Source organism: Rhipicephalus sanguineus, chromosome 1, assembly GCF_013339695.2.
Source record: "Rhipicephalus sanguineus isolate Rsan-2018 chromosome 1, BIME_Rsan_1.4, whole genome shotgun sequence".
NCBI lineage: Eukaryota > Metazoa > Arthropoda > Arachnida > Ixodida > Ixodidae > Rhipicephalus > Rhipicephalus sanguineus.
The window spans coordinates 181,322,513-181,328,512 of NC_051176.1; the positions used below are offsets into that span (position 1 = coordinate 181,322,513).

The following is a 6,000-nucleotide window of genomic DNA, read 5'->3' on the forward strand; positions in this document are numbered from 1 at the left end:
TATTACATGCGTTAAGGAGACTCCGCCCACTACATGATATTCATATAATGCTTTTTTCCGAAGCAGTTTCAAGCAAGGCGTGACTCTGAGGTAGAACATCTGGTTGCCACGCAGAAGGCCTGGGTATGATTCTCACTCGAACCGAAGATTTTATTATTTATTTATTTGCATCTTTTTCGATTTTTCGGTCACGGACAAGATGATGATTTTTCGCTGAGAGCCAACGATGCCGACGCCGACGCCGACACCGGTATTTCTGCAAATAGAGGTCTTTAACGCTATCGCTTTAACAGAAATAAGCAGTGACAAAAAAGACATACACAAAAATAGAGAGAACAGAGAAAACGAAAGAAATAGAGGAAGAAAGAAATAAAAAAATTGCAACACTTAGCAAAACAGCTTCAGCCAGTACTACCTAGGTGCCCGTTAGCTCCGCTGTCTCTCTAGCATTGCGCCTCCAGTGCAAGCTACGTTTTTTTTTTATTTAAAGGAATTATTCAGTTTTTCACCGTATCCCGAATGCACCTAAGCACCCGAAAACCGCCTTTTTTTCTCAGGTGTTACAAAACTAACACAGAGGTTTATATTTCCTTGTATACGAAAGCAAATAATTACGCGCACGATGACATCTACCATATAAAATGAAAGAAAAAGCAACAGATGAAAGTGATGCGAGAGAACGGAGATCCGTCCTGGAGAAAGCACACGTTGGAAAGGAGCACTCTTCTGCTGCGAAGGAGGCGAGCCATAGCGAAGACAAATGGGGGCGAGAAAAAAATTCTACAAACATACGACACATGACTGAAACAGATAAAAAAAGGCTGTAGCTACTGCATGTGCTCTCTAAGGGGAGCAGAACACATGCAATAACTCTAAAGAGGATGGCCTTGTGCTAAGGCGAAACTTTTTGACCATAGAATATCTGTTTGCCAAGAAGAAACACCGCCCCGACGCACCCACGCCACCAACGGGGCTAGTTCCGCGGCCGTTGGAAAACACACATAGAATGCGCAACGCAAGGTAAAGAAGAAAAAAAATGGTGGCTCCTAGACACAAAGCAGATGGTACAACCACCCCAGAGCCTGCAACTTTCTGCTACTGCGCAAAAACGGGTGGAGAAAGTAGAAAACGCATGGGTATGGCAGTAGCGCTGGAAAGGAGGGGAACTACGTGCTTTAGAGATGCCTGTGTGCCACAGTATATGCCCAGTCTGCATCTCGTGATTTATTGTTTTATTATGCAAACAGCTATCGCTCAATGGCACTTCTGCTTTGAACAAGGGAGAAGAGGAAAGGGAGGAAAGGTAGGAAGATCAACCAGACACACATTCGGTTGGCTATCCTACGCTGGGGGAAGGGAACTGAGCGATTAAAAGATAGAAATATAGAAGTGAGCGTAATCCGCTAGGAGGTTACATGTTTGTGCTCCGTTCTTATCAACATTTTGGTATCAAACGATTCCTAAGAAGTCAATTATCAAATTGTGTCGTCAGTTTTGCGAGGTAATAAAACTTTGGCGGTGATAATTACATGAAAACGACACCTGCTACTCACTAGCGAGCTTTGCTTCCGAGGTTTGCGCAATATTATTCAAATACAGCTTGTTCTTGAAGGTCCGTCGCGTCTCTAACTTGTTGACCTGGCCTTTATAGCCAGTTTGGCAGTCAGTTTGGTTTCGTTTCTCTTTATCTACGCGAGAGGGGCGCATCGGGCGTTAAGCGGTCGGCGCGCGCGGCAATCTCTCGGCCGCTCCCATGGCGTCGTCAACCCGCGGGCTGCGTCGCGTGAAAAACGTTCCGCTCGAAAGCGTGCTCAACCCGCTCACGAATTTAGTGAAGCTGAGTCGAGCTATGAGTCCGAAGATGACACCAGCTCATCTTCAAGCGCTGACAGCGACGATGCTTCGAGCCAGCCCGGGCCATCCTCAGCTGTGTACCCTGTAAGTTTCGTTTTCGGCCTTGAGCGGTCTCGTCCGTCGGAAGCGCTTATCTGCCGATCTCGGTGCACGACCTTGAGATGCCCTGGTTATCTGCAGGATACGCACAGCGCTTGGACAGGATGTGCTGCCGCCGGCAGCCAGGAAGCTTCAATTTTCACCAAGAAGGCCGCCCGGCGCGCATCTCGGCCGGGCACCACCGGAGCAGCGCAAAACGTTTCACGACGGCGCCGCGATTTTTTTTCTGTTTTCAAAGAACTCTTCAGAGAACTCAGAGAAACCCTAATTTTGACCAGCTATCCTTCCGGTTGGAGCTCGCTCAACAGCTTCTCGAGGTGGATGCGGATGATGTTCCACGAGTGGAGCCTCCGCCAAAAAAAGTGCGCACCCACCACAAAAAGATGCCGGAAAAAGAAAAACTGCCGCAAGTGCTATGAGGAACGAAAAGTTGAAAAAAAAAACGAGCGTTCTTGTGAAACCTGTGGCGTCCACCTGCGCTTCACAAAAACCAGAACTGCTTCTAACCAACGCTCTTGCGTTCCATGCACGTCGAAAAACGATTGACTTGTATCTTGACAGTCCGAGATTATTAGCAAAAAAAAAAAAAAAAAAGCCGGCAGATCCCACGCACTGTGGGAATCGATGTAATGTGAAGCAGCCAGCAAAGATCTGCATACATCGTCTTGTATGTCATTGAGGAAAATGCGTGTCATGGTTTTCATGTTAACTCCTATTATTTATGTTCGTCCAACAGTAACGTCGCGCCAAACCAACTTCGGGGTAGATCAAGCTAGCGAAACGGCCGCCAGTGCACCATGAGCGTGGCACGTAAGTCATGCTGTACATGACATGCGTGTCATGATTTTCATGTTAACTCGTAATATTTATGTTCGTCACACAGTCACATCGCAAGATACCAATTTTGGTGTATATCAAGCTAGCGAAACGGCCGCCAGCGCACCATGAGCGTGGCACGTAAGTCATGCTGCACATGACATGCGTGTCATGATTTCCATGTTAACTCGTGTTATTTATGTCCGTCACACAGTCACGTCGCGCAATACCAATTCCGGTGTAGATCAAGCTATAGCGAAACGCCGCCAGCGCACCATGAGCGTGGCACGTAAGTCATGCTGTACATGACATGCGTGTCATGATTTTCATGCTAACTCGTGTGTTATTTATGTTCGTCACACAGTCACGTCACGCAATACCAATTTCGGGGTAGATCAAGCTAGCGAAATGGCCGCCAGCGCACCATGAGCGCGGCACGTAAGTCATGCTGTACATGACATGCGTGTCATGATTTTCATGTTAACTCGTAATATTTATGTTCGTCACACAGTCACATCGCAAGATACCAATTTTGGTGTATATCAAGCTAGCGAAACGGCCGCCAGCGCACCATGAGCGTGGCACGTAAGTCATGCTGCACATGACATGCGTGTCATGATTTCCATGTTAACTCGTGTTATTTATGTCCGTCACACAGTCACGTCGCGCAATACCAATTCCGGTGTAGATCAAGCTATAGCGAAACGCCGCCAGCGCACCATGAGCGTGGCACGTAAGTCATGCTGTACATGACATGCGTGTCATGATTTTCATGCTAACTCGTGTGTTATTTATGTTCGTCACACAGTCACGTCACGCAATACCAATTTCGGGGTAGATCAAGCTAGCGAAATGGCCGCCAGCGCACCATGAGCGCGGCACGTAAGTCATGCTGCACATGACATGCGTGTCATGATTTTCATGCTAACTCGTGTGTTATATATGTTCGTCACACTACACGTCACGCAATACCAATTTCGGGATAGATCAAGCTAGCGAAACGGCCGCCAGCGCACTAAGAGCGTGGCACGTAAATCATGCTGTACATGACATGCGTGTCATGATTTTCATGTTATGACTTGTCATTGATGTTCGTCATACAGTCATGTTACGCCATACCAATTTTGGTTTAAATTCGATTAACCAAGCGACCAGGAGAGCACAAAGTCGTAGGCGGCTAGATAGATAGATAGATAGATAGATAGATAGATAGATAGATAGATAGATAGATAGATAGATAGATAGATAGATAGATAGATAGATAGATAGATAGATAGATAGATAGATAGATAGATAGATAGATAGATAGATGCGCTCAAAGTCGCAGAAGTTCGCTAAGAAATGCTTCGCATATAAAACCTCGAGCGTTTCATGTTCCACTGTAAAAGTTGACGCATGTCTGACCTCATTACTAAATGACAGTCGTAAACTGCTCGTGGCGCCTACTGTTTTGGACAAAGCTCAGCGTTGTTCAGCCGGGTTTCCAAGAACGCCGCTGCCATGTCTATAAGGTGAGATACCGGCTACCAAGCAACCGACGCCGCACACCGAGAATTACGTGAAGAAAAACAAAAGAGAACTTGTGTTTTCATACTGACAGGCACTGGTGCTCAGGGCTACTAGAGCTCGCACTTTGGAACCACACTAAACATTCGTGGCAAAATACCGGATTTGCGACGTTCATTTCCTAAAAATTTGCCCTTCTCGCTCGCCTAGCATATGCCTGTGTTGGTGCAGCACTGGCACCCGCTTATTTGTCAACTGCTTATGATATTCACTGTCGTGCTCCACAGCCAGTGTAGTCGCGAATATGACAAATGCAGCAGTGAAGTTTAGATTTTGCAGACTAGATCTTTTGGGCGAAAGAGCATCCCGGGTTTCTCAGATTTTATCCTAAGATGCTAATCACGGCGCTCGTTTGTCTGAAGTCATCTCACCGAGTCTGTCTTGGGTAGTGACACAGACTGATTTGTTGTGGCTACTCGAAAAGACGAGCACTTCGAACAAGGCTCTCTGAATTTGTGTTTCATACAGTGCGTACGTTTAAGAAGAAGTTTTAGTCTTTTTAAAGCTGACGCTAAAATTATGTCAGTTCAAGTTTGCCAGCGGTGTCTGATTAATGTATCTTGTGGCCACGTCACATTTCTCTTTCTTCCGGAATATTTCTTATAAATCTTACGTATCTTACGTATGTTTTGCCCAAATGATCTTGTGTGAGTTGTGTTTCCCAAGTTAGCGTACGTTATTTTGAAATCTATAGTTGGCATAACGTACGTGCACATGCGCATACACAGAAGGAAATAAAATGCTGGCAAATAATACCTTCAATTTGTGTGCAGGCCCCGCCACGGTGGTCTAGTGGTTATGGCACTCGACTGCTGACCCGAAGGTCGCGGGATCAAATCCCGGCTGCGGCGGCTGCATTTTCGATGGAGGCGGAAATGTTTGAGGCCCGTGTACTTAGATTTAGGTGCACGTTAAAGAACCCCAGGTGGTCAAAATTTCCGGAGCCCTCCACTACGGCGTCTCTCATAATCATATCGTGGTTTTGGGACGTTAAACCCCAAATATTAGTATTATTATAATTTGTGTGCAGTGCGATTTTCGATTTAGCTGTATCGCGAGAGCAAAATAGAATAGGCACGGAAAGAAGCGAAAGAGCGAAGTATGCTGTGAATTAATTTAGTTTGCTTAAAAATTTCCCTGTGATAATAAAAGGAAGGAGGAGATGTAAGAAATATACGCGAATGAAGACCACGAAAAAAAAGAAAGAATGCTGGAGCGAAATTGCGTTTTAGAACAGACACTTTTTCTAAATATCGTGAGTTTTATTTTCGATTTTCTTCAAGTGCTATAAAACGCCGCACATATAGCTCAGACATGAAACAATTTTATAGATAAAATGCTTAGACCCTCACCGAGAAAAGAGGCCCATAAAAAGTAGGAATAGAGGAAAAGCCTTACAGACCAACATTCCCGCGAGCGCTCGCTTCTGGTTTCTTACGTGCCTCGACTGACTGTCGTAGTACAATAACTATTTTTCATCTGTCGATACTTGTTGGACTGCATGTCGAAGCGGTCGTAACACGGCACCACAGAGTTGCCTTAGAGTTGTGTGTCCGAACACGTTTTTGGGTGGCCAAGCGGTGAAATTCAATGACCTGGCATGAAGTCGAGACATGAGGGAGTGGGGATGGATACGTGTTTTGAAATACAATGCCAAAAGTAAGC

At 45.7% G+C, this 6,000-nt stretch overlaps 1 long non-coding RNA gene across 1 annotated transcript in view; it reads left to right on the forward strand.

Moving 5' to 3' along the window:
- LOC125759399 (uncharacterized) overlaps nt 1-5,345 on the forward strand; it is a 173,004-nt gene extending 167,659 nt beyond the window's left edge. The window contains exon 2 of the long non-coding RNA XR_007417053.1: nt 5,240-5,345. This is a non-coding gene — a long non-coding RNA (uncharacterized LOC125759399). The remainder of the gene's footprint in view (nt 1-5,239) is intronic.
- The last annotated feature ends 655 nt before the right edge of the window (nt 5,346-6,000 follow it).